Raw genomic sequence first — 22360 nt, forward strand, 5'->3', positions numbered from 1 at the left:
GCCAGGGATGCAAATCCTCCCGAGGGAGCAAGTCGGAGTGTCGAATGAGATCTAGCTGCCAATGCAAGAGCCCTTTAAGCCTGGCAATATGTCGAGCTCGGTACATTAGAGGCCGAATCAAAGAGAAAAGCATTGTGCGTGGTCCAAATGTGCCAGTATCCCGAGTATCTGAAAAAGTGAAATAAGATCTGCATATGTAATTGTGGCGGTGTGGGGTACTTTGGGCGCACAAAAACCCAATCGAAAGGAGTTAGTGAGGACCCCACCACCGCGCGCCAGATTTGCGACAAGAGTAACCAGATATTCTTGGCGAGCGGGCAAGAAAGAAAACAATGTCGGGCCGATTCCGCAGTAGTGGTACAGAAGAAACAATTGCCATTCGAGATTCGCCGCTTGGAAAGGGCCGAGGCAAGAGGAAGACCACTAATCATTACCCGCCAAAGAAAGACTTTGCATTTGAAAGGTGCCTTATTCAGCCAGCCCTCCATCAGCATCGCCTGCCACCATGACAGCATATTCCGCAGTCCCCAAACAGTATTAGCTTTCACACCCAGCCATTGGTGATCTTGAATGAGAAGATGATACACCTGATTAGTAGAGGCCTTTTCCAGACTCAACCGGCCTGCAAGGTCCCAGTCCTGCCAAGGACGATCCACAACCAGGGCAGGAAAGGGTTGCCTACCCTGAAGCTCCAACAAAAGCTTTCCCCATAAACCACGGTATCCGCACGGGATCCTGAAAAGTCTCCTAGCAGTCCGAAACGATGCGAGGACATTGCGAGTGGCAAGGGTAGCATCCGCAATCGAAGTCACACCTAAACGGGCCATGCGGTTAAATCTCAATCTGAGCTGATGTTTGTCTTCCCATGAAAGTAATTTGGATACTGCCAACAATTCCAGTTGAAAGGAGTTAGTCTGCAAGCGGTCCCCTACATGCCAATGGGCCTTTTGGAGCACCACTTTCCAAGAGCCGACCAAGTGCAATAACAAAGAGGAAGAGGGACTGGAAAATCGAGAGTCAGCATTAAGGACATGCCACCAGGAGGCCCGAAGCCGTGTGTTACCATGGCGTAGCCCGCTGTCCTCAAGAAAATAACGGGCTATGATGGTCCACGGGTGATGATCCACACACATGGCACGAAAAAGAGACCAACGAAGAGCCAGCATATGAGTTTTTGCTTCCAAAATAGCGCCACCACCCATGCGTTTAGGGGTACATATATGTGACCATGAAATCCATGAAATGCCTGCCTGCAGGGAATCCTTCTTCCATAGCATGAAACGAATGGGATGAGTGAGAGAATTCAAAGTAGTAGGCGTCCACGGCAGCAATGCCAGAAAATACGTTAGCATTGGTAGCATAACTATCTGAGCCACTTTGAGGCGCACATGGAATGGCCACGCTTGCGACTTCCAATACATAAACTTTGCCGCCAGTTTTTGTGAAATCCACTCAAGTAGATCCTTTGGCCGTACAACCACTCCCAATGGGTATCCAAGATGCCTGACAATGGATCCACGGGAAACCACCTAGCCCTGCCAGCCTAATGACTGTAAATCAGGCTCCGTGCAACTGAGAATGGCCGACTTAAAGGCATTGATGCGAAGATCAGAGGCCTGACCAAAGAGCGTCCAAACATCTAATGCCTTTCGAATGTTGTCCCTGTCTGCCCGCAAAATCATAAAGGTGTCATCAGCCAAAGATTGGCTAATGAAGTGCTGCCCCAAAGAAAGAGACAATCCTGCCAGCTGAGCAGAAGCCGCCATTGAGGATAACATTGAAAGGACCGGGTGAGTCACCAGGGCAAAGAAGAGAGGACTCAAAGGGCAACCCTGTCTGACCGAGCGTGCAAGGACAAATGGCTCTGTAACCCCACCATTGAGCATAACTCTTGACGAAGCCGCAGCACTAATGGTGTAGATCAATCGGGACATCCGAGTACCAAAGCCCATAGCAGACATGAGATCTGCAATGAAAGACCAGTCCACATAGTCAAACGCCTTTTCCAAGTCCAATTGAATCAATACCACTTCCTGACTGGAGTGCCGCGCATAGTCAATAGCCATTTGCACATTCAAGATATTATGCAGAATGTTGCAGCCCTTGATGAAACCATATTGGAGAGGATGCACAATAGCTGGAAGGTGCTTGTGAAGCCGATTCGCCAGCACTTTGGAGAAGATTTTATACATCGAGCCCATCAAAGAAATTGGTCTCCAGTGTTGCAGCTTTGACGGCGAAGGGACCTTGGGAATCAGTTTGATAAGGCCTTGTTTCCACGAGGAAGGCATGACCCCTGTTTCCCAAACCTGCTGACACATGACCGCCAATGGCTTTACCAACTGCGTGGCCGAGTTCTTAAAGAATTCATTAGTGAGACCATCCCAACCAGGACTTTTATCCTTAGGCAGATGCAACAAAACATCCATAACCTCCTCCTCGCAAATATCTGCCTCCAAAGTGGCCTGCATATCAAGTGGAACCTGCTGGCGGACCAGATGATAGAAGACCGAGCGGGCATGCGTAACCTGGCTAGAAGGCGAGGGAGAAGAACCAAGAAGTTCCATAAAATAATTTCTGCACATAGTGACAATGGTCTGCGGATCAGTGACCATGCGACCTTCCGAATCCTGGAGTCTAGTCATATTTTCGCGAGCCGGAGAAGCATGCAAGGCACGAAAGAACTTATGAGACTGGCAGGCACTATCTTGCAATGTGTCAGTCAAGTTATGCAGCTTGGCCTGCTGATAAGATTTCAACTGAAATACTTGAATAAGATGGGCCAAACGCCTTTCCAGTGACAGCAGAAAATCTTCATCTGGGGAATCCACGAGCAAGGAACGGACCAAAGCCAGTAAGTCCTCTGCTGCATGTCGACGTCGCCGACAAAGAGAGGCATGATGAATCCCATACTGCTGAGCAACCCGCTGCACATTAGAGAGCAGCCGCGCAAATGCAGCCAGGCCGTCAGAAGCGAAGTCCAATAAGAACCTCTCAATCAATTGCTGCATATAGCCCTGAAAAATTGGATGCTTTAAATAAGAGGAGTTGAAACGTAAAGGGAGCCTATCCAGCAACTGCATAAAAGGTGCAATAGATTGTGCCCGCATCTCAAGCTGGAAGGGGAAATGGTCCGACAACGCATATTGATGCAAGACCTTCATTTCCAGCATCTCGGGAAAAAAATCATCCCCTTGCATGATATACATTCGGTCCAACCACGATCAAGTAGTTGCATATTCTGCGGAATGAAAAGTAAAGCCTGAAAAAGAAGGGTGAAGCCACGACCAAAGATCTTACTTAAGCACGCGCAAAGCAAAGGAATTCCACACCCGGCTTTCCGGCATATCCATTACCGAATTCCCTAAAGAGGACTGAGAAGAGTCAACACACATATTGAAATCTCCCATCAGAAACCCCCTTCGGCCAAGTGACATGGAGCCCTGCAAAGTCGACCAAAGATCCCGTCGGGATGCGGGATCATTCGGAGCATAGAGGCCCAGCAACCATAAAATCTCTCCTTCAAATAACACTTCGATTACCAGAAAGCGGCCCTGCACATCATTTTTTACAGGAACAGGCTGGTATTTCTCATGGACAATCATCAGCACGCCCGAATAGTGCGTGGCATGTGTCCCTGCATAAAACAAGAGGAATCCATGACAATCCACAATTTTCCCTGCTTCAGCGTGACTTTTGTGCTCAACTGCACACAATACATCCCACTGGTTCTCATGCAAGATAGTCCACATGGCATGTTGCTTATGGTGAGAGCAAATGCCTCGCACATTCCACGTGGCTATCTTCATATATCTTCAAAAAAGGAAGTCAGGAACGAGGCGCCTGTTGCCTCGATTTCACCTTTTCCGCGAGAGCATCTAGGACACCCTCATCTAGAAAATCAGCCAATACTGCAAACGAATTCTGGCAACCTACTTTAGAGCTAGAAGGAAAATCCACTGCCTTGGGAGTGGAGCGGGGATAACGCCGATCCCAGGGTGTAATCACATTACCTTTTGTATCAAACGCCAGCTTAGCAGGTGGGCCCTTGGGGCCGTCTGTATAGGCTTTCCTTGTAGACTGATTACGGGGGGCAGACGGGGCCATAGTACGCGCAGCCGGCTGTGAAGTGAACATTTCTTTCTTGCGCATATACGTGCGCACGGAATCCTATGAAGTATTAGGCCCAGGATCTGCCAGGCCTGCATCCAACTTTTTACCTTTTTTTTGACGTGCCTCAATCCAATCAGCGCTACGAGAATCCAAACCCAGGACCTGTTGTTTGCCTTTATTCACGACATTTGGTGGCTGAAGGGCCTCCTGTGTCGGGGCATCAAGCTCCATGTCATCCTTAGGCAGCCGCATCCTCGGAAGACGGTTGCCTTTCAGGGCATTCGGCCATGAAATGCCCCAATTTACCACATGAAAAGTAGTGGCCTGCAAAGTTGCCCCATTTCAAGCGAAAATGCAAAGGATGCATGCCAGAACAATTGAGGCGAAGCCACGCAGGCCTTTTCCTGGCTGTGTCCCATAACATGCATAAACGGTTTCGATTCATAGCCCTGAGACTTGGGGGCACCAGCACTGTTCCCACAACGGCCATCGCATCCTTCAAGAATGGCCAATAAACCGCCGGACAATTTTCCACTTCCACCCATACCGGGCATTCTCGTTGAAGCAGACGCTGGAAATCGCCCATAGGGCGCCATGGTACAACATGGACCAAGCGGCGATCAAAGAATAATGGCAGCAGGGACAGGAGCTCAGCTCGATGTGTTTCCGATTTCAACAGCACCTCATAAAAGCCGCGAGGTCCAAGGAAGATCTCCTCAACACACTCCCCTTGCAATAAATGGTGCATCCACTGGCGAATATGTGAAAGCACTGGGATGCTGCCAGTGAAGAAAAGTATAACTGTACGGTCATAAAACATCGAGAAGGACCGCAAGACTGATTTCGGGTCCACCGTGGCTTCCAGCACATCATCAGTTCCCGCATCAGAAAAAGTTTCATTGTTGTGCTGGACATAATCGCCAAGCAGAGTATTGGCAAAGTCCAGCAAATGCTCCCAGTCAATCTCCTGCGAATCCACAGGATTAGAGGCAACCTGCGCATAGGAACGCTCCTGAGGACCCATTGGCTCATCAGAAGTATACTTGGAGCGTTTGCCCGCAGGCGGCAGTTCAAAACCCGGAGGCATCTCCTCCGTGCAGGGCACCATATCCTCCGGCTCCTCTGTATCGGAATCAGGGCCAAGGGCTGCCACCATCCGGTCTAGAAAATCCATATCCAAGCCAGCCATACTGCTTCCTTAGCTCTACACGCAGACGTAAAGCAGGGGACCACATGCGAACGGGCGTGCACTCGTTCAGGCATCTCTCTCTCTCTCTCTCTCTCTCTCTCTCTCTCTCTCTCTCTCTCTCTCTCTCTCTCTATGTGTACAGATCAGGGGGCACTCTGGTCGAGGTGTTGCTTCTCTGACGACTGTGGAGATTAGGGTTGACAACAGCTGTGCGCCTCTGCAGAGAAGAACAAACGCGAGCACGCAGACCCGCAGACAGGACAATCGTCGAACCAAAATGGGTGTCTGCAGGCGTGGCAGCTTGACGGGACAGGAGACAGGCACAACAAAAGCCGGGACGAGGCAACACGGCGCGCAGGACCAGAACGCGAAGAATAAGGCCTGACGAAACTGCAGGGCGACGGCGGCAGGGACCCTGACCCCAGGAGTGGCGAAACGGTGCAGGCGGCAGGTCACGACAGGGCGCAGATGACGAAACAGTGCAAGATGACGAAACAGTGCAGGCGCAGGCAGCAGGTCACAACAGGGCGCAGGTAACGTCACGAGAGGGCACAGGTGGCAGGTCACGACAGGGCGCAGGTGACGAAACGGGGCAGGCGCAGGCGGCAGGTCACGTCACGACAGGGCACACGCTCTCTCTCGCGACAGGGCGCCATTCGTTTCTCTCTCTCTCTCTCTCTCTCTCTCTCTCTCTCTCTCTCTCTCTCTCTCTCTCTCTCTCTCTCTCTCTTTTCGTAAAAGGTAATTGTATTAATTACGAAAAAAGGTACAAGTTTACATGATTACAAGATACACGAGGGCTCTAGGCCAACATGTGTAAAATCCCAGTACAAAGCCAGGAAAGAGTTACACAAGTCATGGCAAAGACGTAGAGGGTTTGCCATATGCCAGGTAAGTAAGTTCTCCCCAGGGAGCAAGTCCGAGTGCCAAATGAGATCTATCTGCCAATGCAAGAGACCTTTAAGCGTGGCAATGTGTCCCGGTTTTAGAGGCCCAATCAAAAAGGCATTCCAAATGGTCCAATTGTGCCAGCATCCCAAGTATCTAAAAAAGTGGAATAAGATCTTCATATGCAACTGTGGCCATGTGGGGTATTTTGGGCGCACAAAAACCTAATCGAAAGGGGTTAATGAGAAGCCCACCACAGCGCGCCAAACCTGTGACAAGAGCGACCAGATATTCTTAGCGAGCGGGCAAGAAATAAAACGATGTCGGGCCGATTCCATAGTAGTGGTGCAGAAGAAACAATTGCCGTTCAAAATTCGACGCTTCAAAAGGGCCGAGGCAAGAGAAAGGCCGCCAATCATTACCCGCCAAAGAAAGACCTTGCATTTGAAAGGTGTCTTATTCAACCAGCCCTCCATTACAGTTGCCTTCCACCATGACTGAAATTTCCGCAATCCCCATACCGTATTAGTTTTAACAAACAGCCATTGATGATCTTTAATCAGAAGATGGTACACCTGATTAACAGAGGTCTTTTCCAAACTCAATCGACCTGCAAGGTCCCACTCCTGCCAAGGACGATCCACAGCAATGGCAGGAAAGGGTTGCCTGCTCTGAAGCACTAACAAAAGTTGTTCCCATAAATCACAGTACCCACGCAGGATTCTGAAAAGTCTCCTGGCAGTACGAAAAGATATGAAGACATTGCGACTGGCAAGGGTGGCATCCGCAACTGAAGTCACACCCAAACAGGCCATGCAGTTAAATTTTGGTCTGAGCTCATGTTTGTCTTGCCATGAAAGTAATCTCGAGAGTGCCAACAATTCCAGTTGAAAAGAGTTAGTATGCAAGCGGTCCCCCACTGGATGCCAACGTGCCTTTTGGAGCACCACATTCCAGGAGCCGACCAAATGAAGTAACAGAGAGGAGGACGGATTGGAAAATCGAGCGTCTGCATTAAGGACATGCCACCAAGAGCTCCGAAGTTGTGTATTACCATGCCGAAGCCCGCTATCCTCAAGAAAATAACGGGCTATAATGGCCCACGGGTGATGATCCACAAACATGGCGCGAAAAAGAGACCAGCGAAGTGCGTGCATATGAGTTTCTGCATCCAAAATAGCTCCACCACCCAGGCGTTCGGGGGTATATGTATGTGACCACAAAATCCACGAAATACCTGCGTGCAATGAATCTTTCTTCCATAACATGAAACGAACGGGGCGAGTGAGAGCCTTCAAAGTAGTGGGAGTCCACGGCAGCAATTGCAAGAAATATGTGAGCATTGGCAACATAATTGTCTGAGCCACTTTGAGGTGAACATGGAAGGGCCAAGCTTGCGACTTCCAATATATAAACTTAGCTGCCAATTTCTGTGAAATCCACTCTAGTAGTTGCTTTGGCCGAACGTCAACACCCAAAGGGTACCCGAGATGCCTAACAATGGAACCACGGGGAACAACCTGACCCTGCCAGCCCAATGACTGTAAATCAGACTCCGTGCAACTGAGAATAGCTGATTTGAAGGCATTGATACAAAGACCAGAAGCATGACCAAAAAGCATCCAAACATCTAATGCCTTGCGAATGTTGTCCTTGTCCGCACGCAAAATCATAAAGCTATCATCAGCCAAAGATTGGCTAATGAAGTGCTGTCCCAAAGGAAGAGACAATCCGGCTAGCTGAATAGAAGCTGCCATTGAAGATAACATTGAAAGAACCGGATTAGTCGCCAGGGCAAAGAAGAGAGGGCTCAAAGGGCAACCCTGTCTCACCGAGCGTGCAAGGAAAAATGGTTCGGTAACACCACCATTGAGCATAACTCACGAAGAAGCCGTAGCACTAATGGTGTAGATCAATCGGGACATCTGAGTATCAAAACCCATAGCAGACATAAGTTCTGTAATGAAAGACCAATCTAAATAGTCAAAAGCCTTTTCTAGATCCAATTGAATCAATACCACTTCCTCACTACAGTGCCTTGTATAGTCAATAGCCATTTGTACATTTAAGATATTATGCAAAATGTTGCGGCCTTTAATGAAACCATATTGAAGAGGATGCTATGCAAAATGTTGCGGCCTTTAATGAAACCATATTGAAGAGGATGCACAATAGCTGGAAGGTGCTTGTGGAGCCGATTTGCCAGCACTTTGGAAAAGATTTTATACATCGAACCCATCAAAGAAATTGGTATCCAATGTTGCAACATTGACGGCGAAGGAACCTTGGAAGCAGTTTGATAAGGCCTCCTTTCCATGATGAAGGCATGACCCCTGTTTCCCAAACCTGCTGAAACATAGCCACCAATGGTTTCACCAGTTGGGTAGCCGAGCTCTCAAAGAATTCATTGGTGAGACCATCCCAACCAGGACTTTTATCCTTAGGCAGGTGTAACAAAACATCCATAACCTCCTCCTCACAAATATCTGCCTCCAAAGTAGTTTGCATATGAAGTGGAACCTGATGGCGGACAGATCATAGAAGACTAAGCGTGCATGCATAACCTGGTCAGAAGGCGACCGGAAAGAACCAAGAAGATCTAGAAAATAATTTCTGCATATATTGACAATGGTCTGCGCGTCAGTGACCATTCGACCTTTTGAATCCTAGAGTCTAGTCATATTTTCTCGAGCAGGAGAAACATGCAGCGCGCAAAAGAACTTATGAGTCTGACAAGCACTATCTTGCAAACTCTCAGTCAAATTGTGCAGTTTGGCCTGCTGATAAGATTTCGACTGAAATTCTTTAATAAGATCAGCCAAACGCATCGCCAGTGACAGCAGAAATTCATCATCTGGGGTGTCCACCAGTAGCAAACGAACCAAAGCCAGTAATTCCTCCGCTGCGTGTCGATGCTGCCGACAAAGAGAGGCATGATGGATCCCATACTGCCGAGCAACCCGTTGCACATTAGAGAGCAGACATTCAAAGGAAGCCATGCCCTCAAAGGCGAAGTCCAATAAAAATCGCTCAATCAACTGCTGCATATAGCCCTGAAAGATTGGATGCTTCAAATAAGACGAGTTGAAACGTAAAGGGAGTCTATCCATCAATTGCATAAAAAGTGCAATGGGTTGTGCAAGTATCTCAAGCTGGAGAGGAAAATGGTCCGATAAGGCATATTGCTGCAAGACTTGCATTTCCAGCATCTCAGGAAGAAAATCATCACCATGCATGATGTACATTCGGTCCAACCGCGACCATGTAGTTGCATACTATGCGGAATGAAAAGTAAACCCTGTAGAAGAAGGGTGGAGCCAAGACTATAGATCTTGCTTAAGTACCGCTAGACCGAAGGCATTCCACACCCGACTTTCCGGAGCATCCATCACCGAATGCCCTGAACTGGACTGTGAAGAGTCAACACACATATTGAAAACCCCCATCAAGAAATCCCTTCTGCCAAGTGACATGGAGCTCTGCAAAGTCTTCCAAAGATCCCGTCGGGATAAAGGGTCATTCGGAGCATAGAGGCCCAGCAACCATGAGATCTCTCCTTCAAATAAAACTTCAATTACCACAAAGCGGCCCTGTACATCATTTTTAATAAGAACAGGCTGATATTTCTCATGGACAATTATAAGCACACCGGAATAATGCATAGCATGTGTCCCTACATAAAACAAGCGAAACCCATGGCAATCCACAACTTTTCCTGCTTTACCGTGACTCTTGTGCTCAACCGCACACAAGACATCCCACTGATTCTCATGCAAGACAGTCCACATGGCATGTTGCTTATGGCAATAACAAATGCCTCGCACATTCCACATGGCTATCTTCATATATCTGCAAAAAGAAAATCAGAAACGAGGCACCGCTTACCTTGATTTAATCTTTTCTGCTAGAATGTCAAGGACACCATCCAGAAAATTAGATAACACTGCAAAGGAATTCTGACGGCCAGCTTTGGAGGTAGATGGAATATCCACTGCCTTGGGGGTGGAACGGGGATAATGTGAGAAATGTGGGATCTAGAGCATGACAAAACTGGAAGATATGGAGGATGAAATGAGAAGTGTGGACTCATGATGGAGAAGACAATGACACTGTTTGTTACACAAGTGAATTAGGTTCCAAGATTGAGACTTGGACTCATAAACACAATCTTGTGTATGTGGACAATGACATTGACACTTCACTGAAAAGAAAAGAGTACTATCATTGCATTAAGAAAGGAAGCAAGTACAATGCTTTATAGGAAAGTAGGAAACTGCAGTAGGCACCACTGTGCATATGGGATAAGTTAGCCTGCATATCCTTGACCCTGAGGCTCCATACAAAGAGGCTGTTTTGTTGAGTGTGATTGCTGATTCTCAACATCCCTCCTCAATCACAACTAGAAAAAGCACAAAGTGTGTAGAGGCTGTAATGAGAACCACCTGCAAAGTGTGGGCATACCACAAACATGGCAAAACACCAGAGGCTATCGCAAAAAAGGCTAAGTGTGGGTACCATAAACATGGTGGATATCCAAAGGCTGTAACAGGGGCCTCACAAAGTGTACAGGGACTGTAATGCCAAGTTACATAAGGAGTTTACAAAGCTTATGGCAGGAAGCATTAGGGCAAGAAAAATACAAGGCTATTAAAACAGTCTATCAGAATTATGAGAGTACAAGGACTGATGAGTCTTGTCCTTCCGATCCTGGTGGTCTTCGTCTTCATCTTCTTCTTCCTTTGCTCCATTTTCTTCTTCTTCTTTGACTGCGACTAGATAGGCCTTTTGGGATCTCTTTCTTGCGTGGCAGAACTTCTCGGTGTGTCCGGTCCTTTTGCAGAAGTCACAGAAGAGCTGATCCTTCTTGCCTTTGTACCTATTGCCAACATATAATGCATGCTCATCTCTAGAGGTACTTGGTTCTTCTTTGCTTTAAAGTTTCTTTTCTTCTTCTAACAGTGATGCCTGGATATCAACAAGTTCAGGATTTGGCATGTTGATTAAAGTTGTTGATACATTATTATATTCAGGAGGCAAGCTCTTAAGTAGAACACCGATGCAAACATCTTCATCCATTTTAATGTTGATTCCTACAAGTTGGGTTAGGAGTCCTTCCATGTAATTGAGATGTGTGGCAAGTGATGTGCTAGACTTCATTTCAAGCCTGAAGAACTCAATCAGGAGACCATACTTTGATGATTTAGATTGTGCACCGAACAGGGTGTCAAGTCTTTTCCATGTATCCTGTGAGGTCTCACAGTTATCCACATGATGGATATAACTGTCGTCTAGCTCCAGTTTGATAATGGCCTGTGCTCTGTCATCATTCTTTTGCCAAGTAATTGCAAGGTCCGCATCCCGAGGTTTCTTTTCTTTGCCATTTGTGATGGCCCAGAGACCCTTTTTCATCAAGATGAGCTTGATGCGGGTTTGCCAGGTATGAAAACCGACTCCTTTGAATCGAGCATTTGGAGAGTCTTTTCCCATGTTAGACTTACGGGAACAGTAGCAAATCAACTTCAGACTTATTAGATTTGAGCAACAGAAGAATTGGTTGAGAGACACAAGTGCTAAAAAGCACTAACTGAGTGTCAATGAACACCCAATCTGCAAAGTCCTTTACTCTTTTTAAATCCAAGTCTAATCTTCCCCTTCTTGATTTGATGTTGATACCTTCAAATCTGAGTGACAGTACTTTAATGAACTTCACAGAGTATTGCTCAGTGATTAAAATCACTGTTGATAACTTCAGTGAGAGAAACAGTGAAAAATGTCAGAATTTTGAAGCTTTGGCTATGGTGGAATTAGGGTTTCTAAGACAGGGGCCTGGTTTTTCTCAGATTGCAGGAGCTACACTTGATCATTTTCAAAAATTTTTACATGCCTAGGAAGCTGACTTCATGGGCTATCAAAACCCTATCATAATCGTCAAGATTGTGGCCTGTATGAAGCACGCAGACACGTCGAACAGATTCGGCGCAGTTCAGGACAGGTTTGCGCGATTTCCGCAATGCTGGGGTCAGGGCGCAGTAATGTCGTCGATTCTCGTGCCAGGATGAAGCGCCTTGAGTAGAGGAACAACTCCCTAGAAGAAATCGTGGGCTGAAATGGCCTGGTTGAGGAGTTATTGAAGCTCCAAGTAAGGTAGGTCCTGTCTGGCTATGGCAGACACAGAGCAGAGATTGAGGATTTTCACAATGCTGAGCTCCAGATGGTCCAATGTCCTGGATTGATGTGATACAGGGAAGCTTTGTGAGTTGGGGAATACTTTTCCAGAAGGAAGCTCCAAGAGATTTGACCTATGGAGTGAGATATAAGCAGCTCAATCTGACAGGGTGCTGCTGGCTATGGCTGCCATGGAAGCTTCAGTGAGAGTAGAGTTGGGAGATGAAATCATGAGCTGACATTGAGCTAGACTGAGGTTGAAAGGAATCAAGAGAGGCTAGAGAAGCAATGCCATGCCCAACTGGGCTCTGATACCATGTGAGAAATGCGGGATCTAGAGCATGACAAAACCGGAAGCTATGGAGGATGAAATGAGAAGTGTGGACTCATGATGGAGAAGACAAGGACACTGTTTGTTACACAAGTGAATTAGGTTCCAAGATTGAGACTTTGACTCATAAACACAATCTTGTGTATGTGGACAATGACATTGACACTTCACTGAAAAGAAAAGAGTACTATCATTGCATTAAGAAAGGAAGCAAGTACAATGCTTTATAGGAAAGTAGGAAACTGCAGTAGGCACCATTGTGCATATGGGATAAGTTAGCCTGCATATCCTTGACCCTGAGGCTCCATACAAAGAGGCTGTTTTGTTGAGTGTGATTGCCGATTCTCAACAGATAACGACGATCCCAAGGTGTAATCACATTACCTCTAGTATCAAACGCCAACTTAGCAGGTGGGCCCTTTGGACCGTCGGTATATGCTTTGCTCGTAGACTAATTATGGGGGGCAGAAGGTACCATAGTGCGCGCAGCATGCTGTGAAAAGAACATTTCTTTCCTGCGCATATACGTGCGCACGGAATCCTGTAAAACATTAGGCCCAGAGTCCGCCAGGCCAGCATCCAACTTTTTACCTTTTTTGGGATGTGCCTCTAGCCAATCATTGCTACAGGAATCCAAACCCAAGACCTGTTGTTTACCTTTATCCAAGTCAGAGTGCCGAATGAGATCTATCTGCCAATGCAAGAGACCTTTAAGCCTAGCAATATGTCCCTAAACATTAGAGGCTGAATCAAAAAGAAAAGCATTCCGAATGGTCCAATTGTGCCAACAGCCCCAGTATCTAAGAAAGTGAAACAAGATCTTCATATGTGATTGTGCCGGTATGGGGTATTTGGGCCGCACAAAAACCCAATCAAAAGGGCTTAGCGAGAAACCAACCACTGCTCGCCGAACTGCTAATAAGAGTGACCAGATTTTCTTAGTGAGCGGGCAAGAAATACATCGATAACGGGCCGATTCCACACTCGTGGTGCAAAAGAAACAATTGCCATTGGAGATTCGACGCTTGGAAAGAGTTGAAGTAAGAGGAAGACCACCAATCATCACCCTCCAAAGAAAGACCTTGCATTTGAAAGGCGTCTTGTTCAACCAGCCCTCCATCGTAGTTACCTTCCACCATGACTGAGATTTACGCAATCCCCATACAGTATTAGCTTTAGTAACCAGCCATTGATGATCTTTAATCAAAAGATGATACACCTGGTTAGCTAAGGCCTTTTCCAAATTCAGCCGGCTTGCAAGGTCCTAGTCCTGCCAAGGACGATCCGAAGCAAGGGCAGGAAAGGGTTGTCTGCTCTGGAGCACCATCAAAAGCTGTCCCCATAAATCACAGTATCCACGAGGGATCCTGAAAAGCCTCCTGGCTGTACGAAATGATATCAACGCATTGCGACTCGCAAGGGTGGCATCTGCAACTAAAGTCAAGCCCAAACATGCCATGCAATTAAATTTTGGTCTGAACTCATGTTTGCCTTCCCAAGAAAGTAATCACGAGGCTGCCAACAATTCCAGTTGAAAAGAGTTAGTAGCTAAGCGGTTCTCCGTTGGATGCCATTAAGCCTTCTTGAGAACCAATTTCCAAGAACATACCAAATGAGCAAGCAGGGATGATGAAGGACTAGAAAATCGAGAGTCTACATTAAGAACATGCTACCACGAGCTCCCAATTTGAGCATTACCATGCACAAGCCCGCGATCCTTAAGAAAATAACGGGCTATAAAGACCCACCGGTGATGATCCAAGCACATGGCACGAAAAAGAGACCAACGGACTGCCAGCATATGAGTTTCGGCATCCAAAATAGCCCCACCACCCATGCGTTTGGGGGTACATGCATACAACCAAGAAATCCATGAAATGCCTGCATGCAAGGAGTCCTTCCATAATAGGAAACGAATGTACTGAGTAAGAGCATTCAATGCAGTAGTAGTCCAAGGCAGCAATGGCAAGAAATATGTGAGCATTGGCAAGATAATTGTTTGAGCCACTTGAGGCGAACATGGAATGGCCAAGCCTGTGACTTCCAATACAGAAACTTAGCTACCAATTTCTGTGAAATCCACTTTAGTAGTTGCTTTGGCCGAACATCAACCAAAGGGTACCCAAGATGCCTGACAATGGAACCACGGGGAACAACCATTCCGTGTCAGTCAAATGACTGCAAATTTAACTCCGTGCAACTGAGAATGGCTGATTTCAAAGCATTGATACAAAACCAGAAGCTTGACCAAAGAGAGTCCAAACATCTAATGCTTTGCGAAGATTATCCTTGTCTGCACGCAAAATCATAAAGCTGTCATCAGCCAAGGATTGACTAATGAAGTGTTGTCCAAAAGGAAGAGACAATCCAGCCAACTGAGTAGAAGCTGCCATATGAGATAACATCGAAAGAACCAGATGAGTCACAAGGGCAAAAAAGAGAGGACTCAAAGGGCAACGCTGTCTCACGGAGCGTGCAAGGACAAATGGCTCGGTAACACCACCATTCAGCATAACTCGCGAAGAAGCCGCAGCACTAATGGTGTAGATGAAACGAGACATCCGAGTACCAAAGCCCATAGTAGACATAAGTTCTGCAATGAAAGACCAGTCTAAATAATCAAAAGCCTTTTCCAAGTCCAATTGAATCAATACCACCTCCTGATTAAATGCCATTTGCACATTTAAGACATTATGCAGAATGTTTCGGCCCTTAATGAAACCATATTGAAGAGGATGCACAATGGCCGGAAGATGCTTGTGGATCCGATTCGCCATCACTTTGGAAAAGATTTTATACATCGAACACATCAAAGAAATTGGTCGCCAATGTTTCAACATTGACGACGAAGGAACTTTTGGAAGCAATTTGATAAGACCTTCTTTCCATGAGGAAGGCATGAACCTCGTTTCCCAAACCTGCTAAAACATAGTCGTCAATTGTTTCACCAATTGAGTAGCAAAAACCTCAAAGAATTCATTGGTGAGACCATCCCAACCGGAACTTTTATCCTTGGGCAAGTGTAACAAAACATCCATAACCTCCGCCTCACAAATATATGTCTTCAAAGTAGTTTGCATGTCATGTGGAACCTGATTGCGGACCAAATCATAGAAAACTAAGCAGGCATGAGTAATTTGGTCAGAAGGTGAAGGAGTAGAACCAAGAAGGTCTAGAAAATAATTCCTCCACATATTCACAATAGTCTTAGGATCAATGACCATTGGACCTTCTGCATCCTGAAGTCTAGTCATATTCTCTCGAGCATGAGATGCATGGAGAACTCGAAAGAACTTATGAGTCTTACAAGCACTATCTTGCAAATTCTCAATCAAATTTTGCAATTTGGCCTACTGATAAGATTTCAACTGAAACTCTTTAATAAGATCAGCCAAACGTATAGCAAATGGTAGCAGAAATACATCATCTGGAATCTCCACCAATAGAGAACGAACCAAAGTCAGTAATTCCTCCGCTGCTTATCGACGTCGCCGACAAAGAGAGGCATGGTGGATCCCATACTGCCGAACAACCCGCTGCACATTAGAGAGCAATCGTTCAAAAGAAGCATTGCCCTCAGAGGAGAAGTCCAATAGGAATCTATCAATAAATTGCTGCATATAACCCTGAAAGATTGAATGCTTCAAATAAGGCGAGTTGAAACGCGAAGGGAGTCTATCTAGAAATTGCTTAAAAGGTGCAATGGGTTGTACAAGCATCTCAAACTGTAGAGCAAAATGGTCTGCCAAGGCATATTGCTGCAACACTTTCATTTCCAGCATCTCAGGAAGAAAAGCATCATCGTGCATGATGTGCATGCGGTCCAACCGCGACCATGTAGTTGTATACTACGCAGAATGAAAAGTAAACCCTGTAGAAGAAGGGTGTAGCCATGACCAGAGAACTTGCTTAAGCACGGCAAGAGCAAATGCATTCCATGCACGGCTTTCCGGAGCGTCCATCACCGAATACACTAATGTGGACTGTGAAGGATCAATACACATATTAAAATCCCCCATCAAAAAACCCCATCTGCCAAGTGACAATGAGGTCTGCAAAGTATTCCAAAGATCCCGGCGGGATAAAGGGTCATTTGGAGCATAAAGCCCAAGTAACCATAAGATCTCTCCTTCAAATAAAACTTCAATCACCACAAAACGACCGTGTACATCATTTTTAATAAGAACAGGCTAATATTTCTCATGTACAATCATAAGCACACCAGAATAATGCATGGCATGTGTCCCTACATAAAACAAGCGAAACCCATGGCAATCCACAACTTTTCCTGCTTCACCGTGACTCTTGTGGTCAACAACACACAAGACATCCCACTGATTCTCATGCAATAAACTCCACATGGCATGTTGCTTATTGCGAGAACAAATGCCTCCACATTCCATGTGGCTATCTTCATGTGTATTCAAAAAAGAAAATCAAGAACGAGGCAAAGCTTGCCTCGATTTAACATTTTCTGCTAGAATGTCAAGGACTCCCTCATCCAAAAATCAGCTAGCACGGCAAAAGAGTTCTGACGGCCAGATTTAGAGGTAGACGGTGTATCCACTGTCTTGGAGATGGAACGGGGATAACGACGATCCCATGGGGTAATCACATTACCTCTAGCATCAAAAGCCAACTTAGCAGGTGGGCCCTTCGGACCATCCATATATACTTTCCTAGTGGGCTGATTACGAGAAGCAGAAGAAACCATAGCATGAGTAGTGTGCTCTAAAGACAACATGTCTTTCCTGCACATATAAGTACGCAAGGAATCTTGCGAAGCATTAGGCACAGTATCCGCCATGCCAGCATCAAACCTTTTACCTTGTTTGGCACGTACATCTACCCAGTCATTGTCACGGGAATCCAAACCCGAAACATGTTGTTTGCCTTTATCCAAAACTTTAGATGGCTGGGTCGCATCCTACGACGGAGCATCAAGCACCATATCTTCCATGGGAGGCAAAACATGCTCAGTATCTGAAGTCGGTTGCTTCGCTGGACATTTGGCCATAAAATGCCCCAATTTTCCACACGAAAAACAATGCCCTGCAAAGTTACCCCATTTCAAACGAAAGTGCAAAGGATGCATGCCAGAGCAATTAAGATGTAACCAAGTAAGACTTTTCCAAGCAGTGTCCCATAACATACACAAACGGTCACGATTCATGGCCCTTAGGCTCGAGGGAACCAAAACAATGCCCACAACGGCCATGGCATCCTTTAACAGTGTCCAATAGACAGTCGAACAATTTTCCACTTCAACCCACACCGAGCATTCGCGTTGAAGCAAGCGCTGAAAATCTGCCATTGGGCGCCATGGCACAACATGGACCAAACGGCAATCAAAGAACAATGGCAATTTAGTCAACAGATCGACAAGATGCTTCTCGGATTTCAACAGCACCTCATAAAAGCCTTGGGGCCCAACAAAAATCTCTTCAACACACTCCCTTTGTAGTAGACTTTGCAGCCACTGGCGAATATAGAAAAGCACTGAGATCCTACCAGTGAAGAAGAGTATAACAACACGTTCATAAAACACTGAGAATGAGCGCAAAACATTTTTAGGATCCACAGTGGCTTCCAAAACATCTTCAGTTTTGCAGAGTCAGAAAACGCTTGATGATTATGTTGAACATAATCACTAGGCAGAGTGTTGGCAAACTCTAGCAAATGCTCCCAGTCAACATCCTAAGAATCCACAGCATCAGAAGCAACCTGAGCATAAGAACATTCCTGATAATCCATTGTATCTTCCGAAGTATGCTTGGTGCGTTTTCCCGCAGGCTGGAAGTCAGGACCAGGTGGCATCTCCTCTGGTTCCTCTATTTCAGAATCCAGACCAAGGGTTGCCACCGTTTGATCAATAAAGGCTATGTCCAGGCCAGCCATGCTGTATCACCACTTTAACAAGAGATCTGAAACTATTTGCATGGCACACTCTCTCTATGCACGTGACCTGTGTGATCAAACACTCCCTTTCACAGACGATGTCACTTGCTGGCTAAGGTTTACTGCAGCGCGGCGCCACTCCAGATTTAAGACAAGCACAATCACGAGAGCAGCAGGACGGTCGAATCTGGTGGGCATCTGCAGGGAAAAACGTTATACAGCAAGAGATCGGCGCTTCAAGTCACAGTTCTGTCCAACAGCATCAGTTCAATGTGCAGGTCGACCAGAAATTCTCAAGAAGGCACAGGCAGGACACGATGTCACAAGTAGGGCAGACGGGACCCTGCGCTGAACTGAGGAACCCGGAGAGTGCGCGAGGCAGGTGAGGACATGCACAGGTCAAGGAAAGCACGTCCACTGGTCTCTCTCTCTCTCTCTCTCTCTCTCTCTCTCTCTCTCTCTCTCTCTCTCTTTTCGTAAAAGGTAATTGTATTAATTACGAAAAAGGTACAAGTTTATGAAACCGGCCTGTTCATTGGTGGGAGAGGCGGTAGTGTACAACCAAAATATATAAATGCTTTCACCCAATTTACAGTCGTCCCCTTTACCTGAACTTAAAGACACAGATACAAGAAGAAATACAGGAGACTAGAATGCTCCTGTTGCCACACAAACACCCTGTTGGCCGCTAAGTTAGGCGCCCCTTGCGGTATTTCTTTATTTTTAAAAAGAGAAAGTACAATGGGCTGTCTTTCACCTATTCTGGGTGAAATTTGGCAGCATAACAATACAATTACTGACCCAAATCAAGTTGACCAGGAGGGAAAACTCTACCCAAGTCTGAATCTTCTGGTTGGAGTGCAGAATTGACCATTTCAACCTACTGTATTTACTCGTTCAGACCTGTTCTGAAACCTATTTACAACTCATACTGTTCCCTGTACTGTTCAGCCCACTGTAATTACTGGTTCAGACCTGTTCTGACACTTGTTCTCAGCTCATATTGTTCCCTGCACTGTCATGAATCATCTGGGCCAAGTGCCCCTTGATTCTGACATCAATTGGGCTCTGAAATAACCTCTGAACAGTCCAGAATCAGAACTGATTTAATGCTGTTTCAGACACTTGCATGGTGAGGTTACCACCCTCACCTATTTCTGCTTGTGGGCAGCAAACAACTGCTCCTGTTCCTAGAGAAAAGAGGCTCTTGCCTCATGCAAAAACAACATATTCCACACAGCTGTACCTGAATCAGAAGAAAGGCCCTTGATTCTGCAGCATAACCAAACTGTCAAGGAGAGAAAGAGAGAGAGTAGGAAGCAAGCTCAAGCCTTTGTGCATCATAGACAAGGTAGACCAGCTCTCAAGAGCTCTCCATCTGCAGCAATCCATCTCCCTTTCACAAAAATGAGTCCCCCAAGCATTGAAACTCGTTTTTGTGCTGCCCACTCTCTCTCTCTTGGGAATTTATGCCCAAATTGTGACACATGGCATACATGTAACAATTTTTCTGTTTAAACCTTTCGGTCTGAAATTCTCCATGATCGGTGCAAAATTTGACCTCGGCACAGACCAGAGAATTAATCCTCGTGCAAAAATGAAGATAATGACGCGAACAGATTCTGGGGTCCAAAAATAGTAACTCCCTAAATTTTAGAAGCTGCTTCCATTGCATCCCCACTAGTCTTTTGACCATCTTTGCAGACTATGGCTACATCCAGATTTGCAATGTACCTCAACTGAAAGTGAATTTCCACTGATGACCCCACATGGACTAATCTCTTGCAGATTTGTCCATTTTCACTTTGAACTAGTCTCTTCCAAGCTAGTTCTTCAACACACTTGTCCATATACACTTTCACAAGTCTCTTCAGGCTTGTCAATCTACAGTGCCATCAGTCTCTTCCAAACTTATACTGGACCTTAACTGTCCAGTCTTGACTTCCTGTCTATTTCACATACTGCTATGCAACTCAGGCGTTTAGATTTCAAGAGGGATTCTTCCAAAAAGAAAAACCAAATAAAATATGTAATAAAGAAATCAACAAAAAGATACTAGTTATCACAATCTTGTGACATACCTCCCTCTTGAAATCGCAAACGTCCTTGTTTGCATGAATGTCATACATGCTTCCAGCTAACCCAGTGAACTTATACTTGGTAGCACATGTACAACACATGCATGCTATCAGTCAACATTGTGAACTGAATACACTGTTAACACATGTATGTTCTAACTGTGAAACATGGCAGACTATCATCATGTGACTCGACATCACTGTTTCCAGATATAGTGGCCGGTACACCACAATGATATCCCCATAGTGGCAGACTATCATTTGATAACTCCACATCACCCTAACTAGAGATCTAGTGGCCGGTACATCAAAATGATATCCCCACTGAGTCAATTCACAGAATACATGCCCGATCGAGTAACGATTGTTACAACATGTATTCAATTCAATAGAAGTAAAAACTGTATTCTTACAAGCAATACTTACTTCTTTAGCACTGAGAAAACCATATGAACACAATAAGTGTTAACCTGTACAAAATTTGTTTCTGTACATAACTTCTTTCTTAAGCAATTGTCACTTTGACAATCTATTTCAGCTTAGAGATACAAGGGGTAAAGGTAGGTTGCAAGCGAAATGCTTCAAGGTAAAGTTCCAACACATTAGGTGACTCTGCAAGTTCACCTTCGTCCATCCACTTAGCATCTATAGCTGGATAGTTCTTGAACTTAAACAAATACCTTCTAGCAACTTTGCCTTTCACTTTCCTTTCCTTGTGTGCTAGTACCTGTTCTGGAACAAGAATTTCATCAAGTTTCTCAACTTCGGGCTGTTCCTCAATTGGTATATCTTCTGGCACATCACCCACATAAGGTCTAAGAAGACTTACATGGAAAGTATTATGAATCTTCCAATTGTCAGGCAATTTCAGCCTATAACTAACATCACTAATCTTCTCTCTCTCTCTCTCTCTCTCTCTCTCTCTCTCTCTCTCTCTCTCTCTCTCTCTCTCTCTCTCTCGTAAGAGGTAATTATATTAATTACGAAAAAGTACAGGTTTACATGATTACAAGATCACGATGGCTCTACCCTATCGTGTGTAAAGAACACACTGTCTCTCTACAATAACCAGGCAACCTAAATGTTACAAAGTCATGGCAAAGACAAAGAGGAAATTGCCATATGCCAAGGACGTAAGTCCTGCCGAGAGAGCATACGAGAGTGCCGGAGAAGATCCATCTGCCAATACAAGAGACCCTTAAGCATAGCAATATGCCGCTGAACATTAAAGGTAGAATCAAAAAGAAAAGCATTCCAAATGGTCCAGTTATGCCAACAGCCCCAATATCGAAGAAAGTGAAACACGATCTTCATATGTGCCTGTCGGTGTGGGGTATTTGGGCTGCACAAAAACCCAATCAAACGGGCGTAGCGAGAAGCCAACTACCGCTCGCCAAACGGCTGACAAGAATGACCAGATTTTCTTAGCGATGGGGCAAGAAATAAATCGGTGACGAGCAGATTCCACACTGGTGGTGCAAAAGAAACAGTTGCCGTTGGAGATTAGACGCTTGGAAAGAGCTGAAGCAAGCGAAAGACCCCCATCGTCACCCTCCAAAGAAAGACCTTATATTTGAAGGGTGTCTTGTTCAACTAGCCCTCCATCACAGTTGCCCCCCGCCATGACCGGGATTTATGCAATCCTCATAGAGTATTAGCTTTAGTAACCAGCCATTGATGATGTTTAATCAAAAGACG

General features: G+C 45.7%; 1 protein-coding gene across 3 annotated transcripts in view; it reads right to left on the reverse strand.

Annotated features, from left to right (window-relative positions):
- The window catches only part of LOC148038097 (NAD-dependent protein deacylase SRT2-like), a 339478-nt gene that overhangs the window by 160893 nt on the left and 156225 nt on the right, over positions 1-22360 (reverse strand). The window lies entirely within an intron of this gene.

Source organism: Lygodium microphyllum, chromosome 3 (assembly GCF_053477565.2).
Source record: "Lygodium microphyllum isolate KBCC chromosome 3, Lygodium_microphyllum_v1.1.10, whole genome shotgun sequence".
NCBI classification, from domain to species: Eukaryota; Viridiplantae; Streptophyta; class Polypodiopsida; order Schizaeales; family Lygodiaceae; genus Lygodium; species Lygodium microphyllum.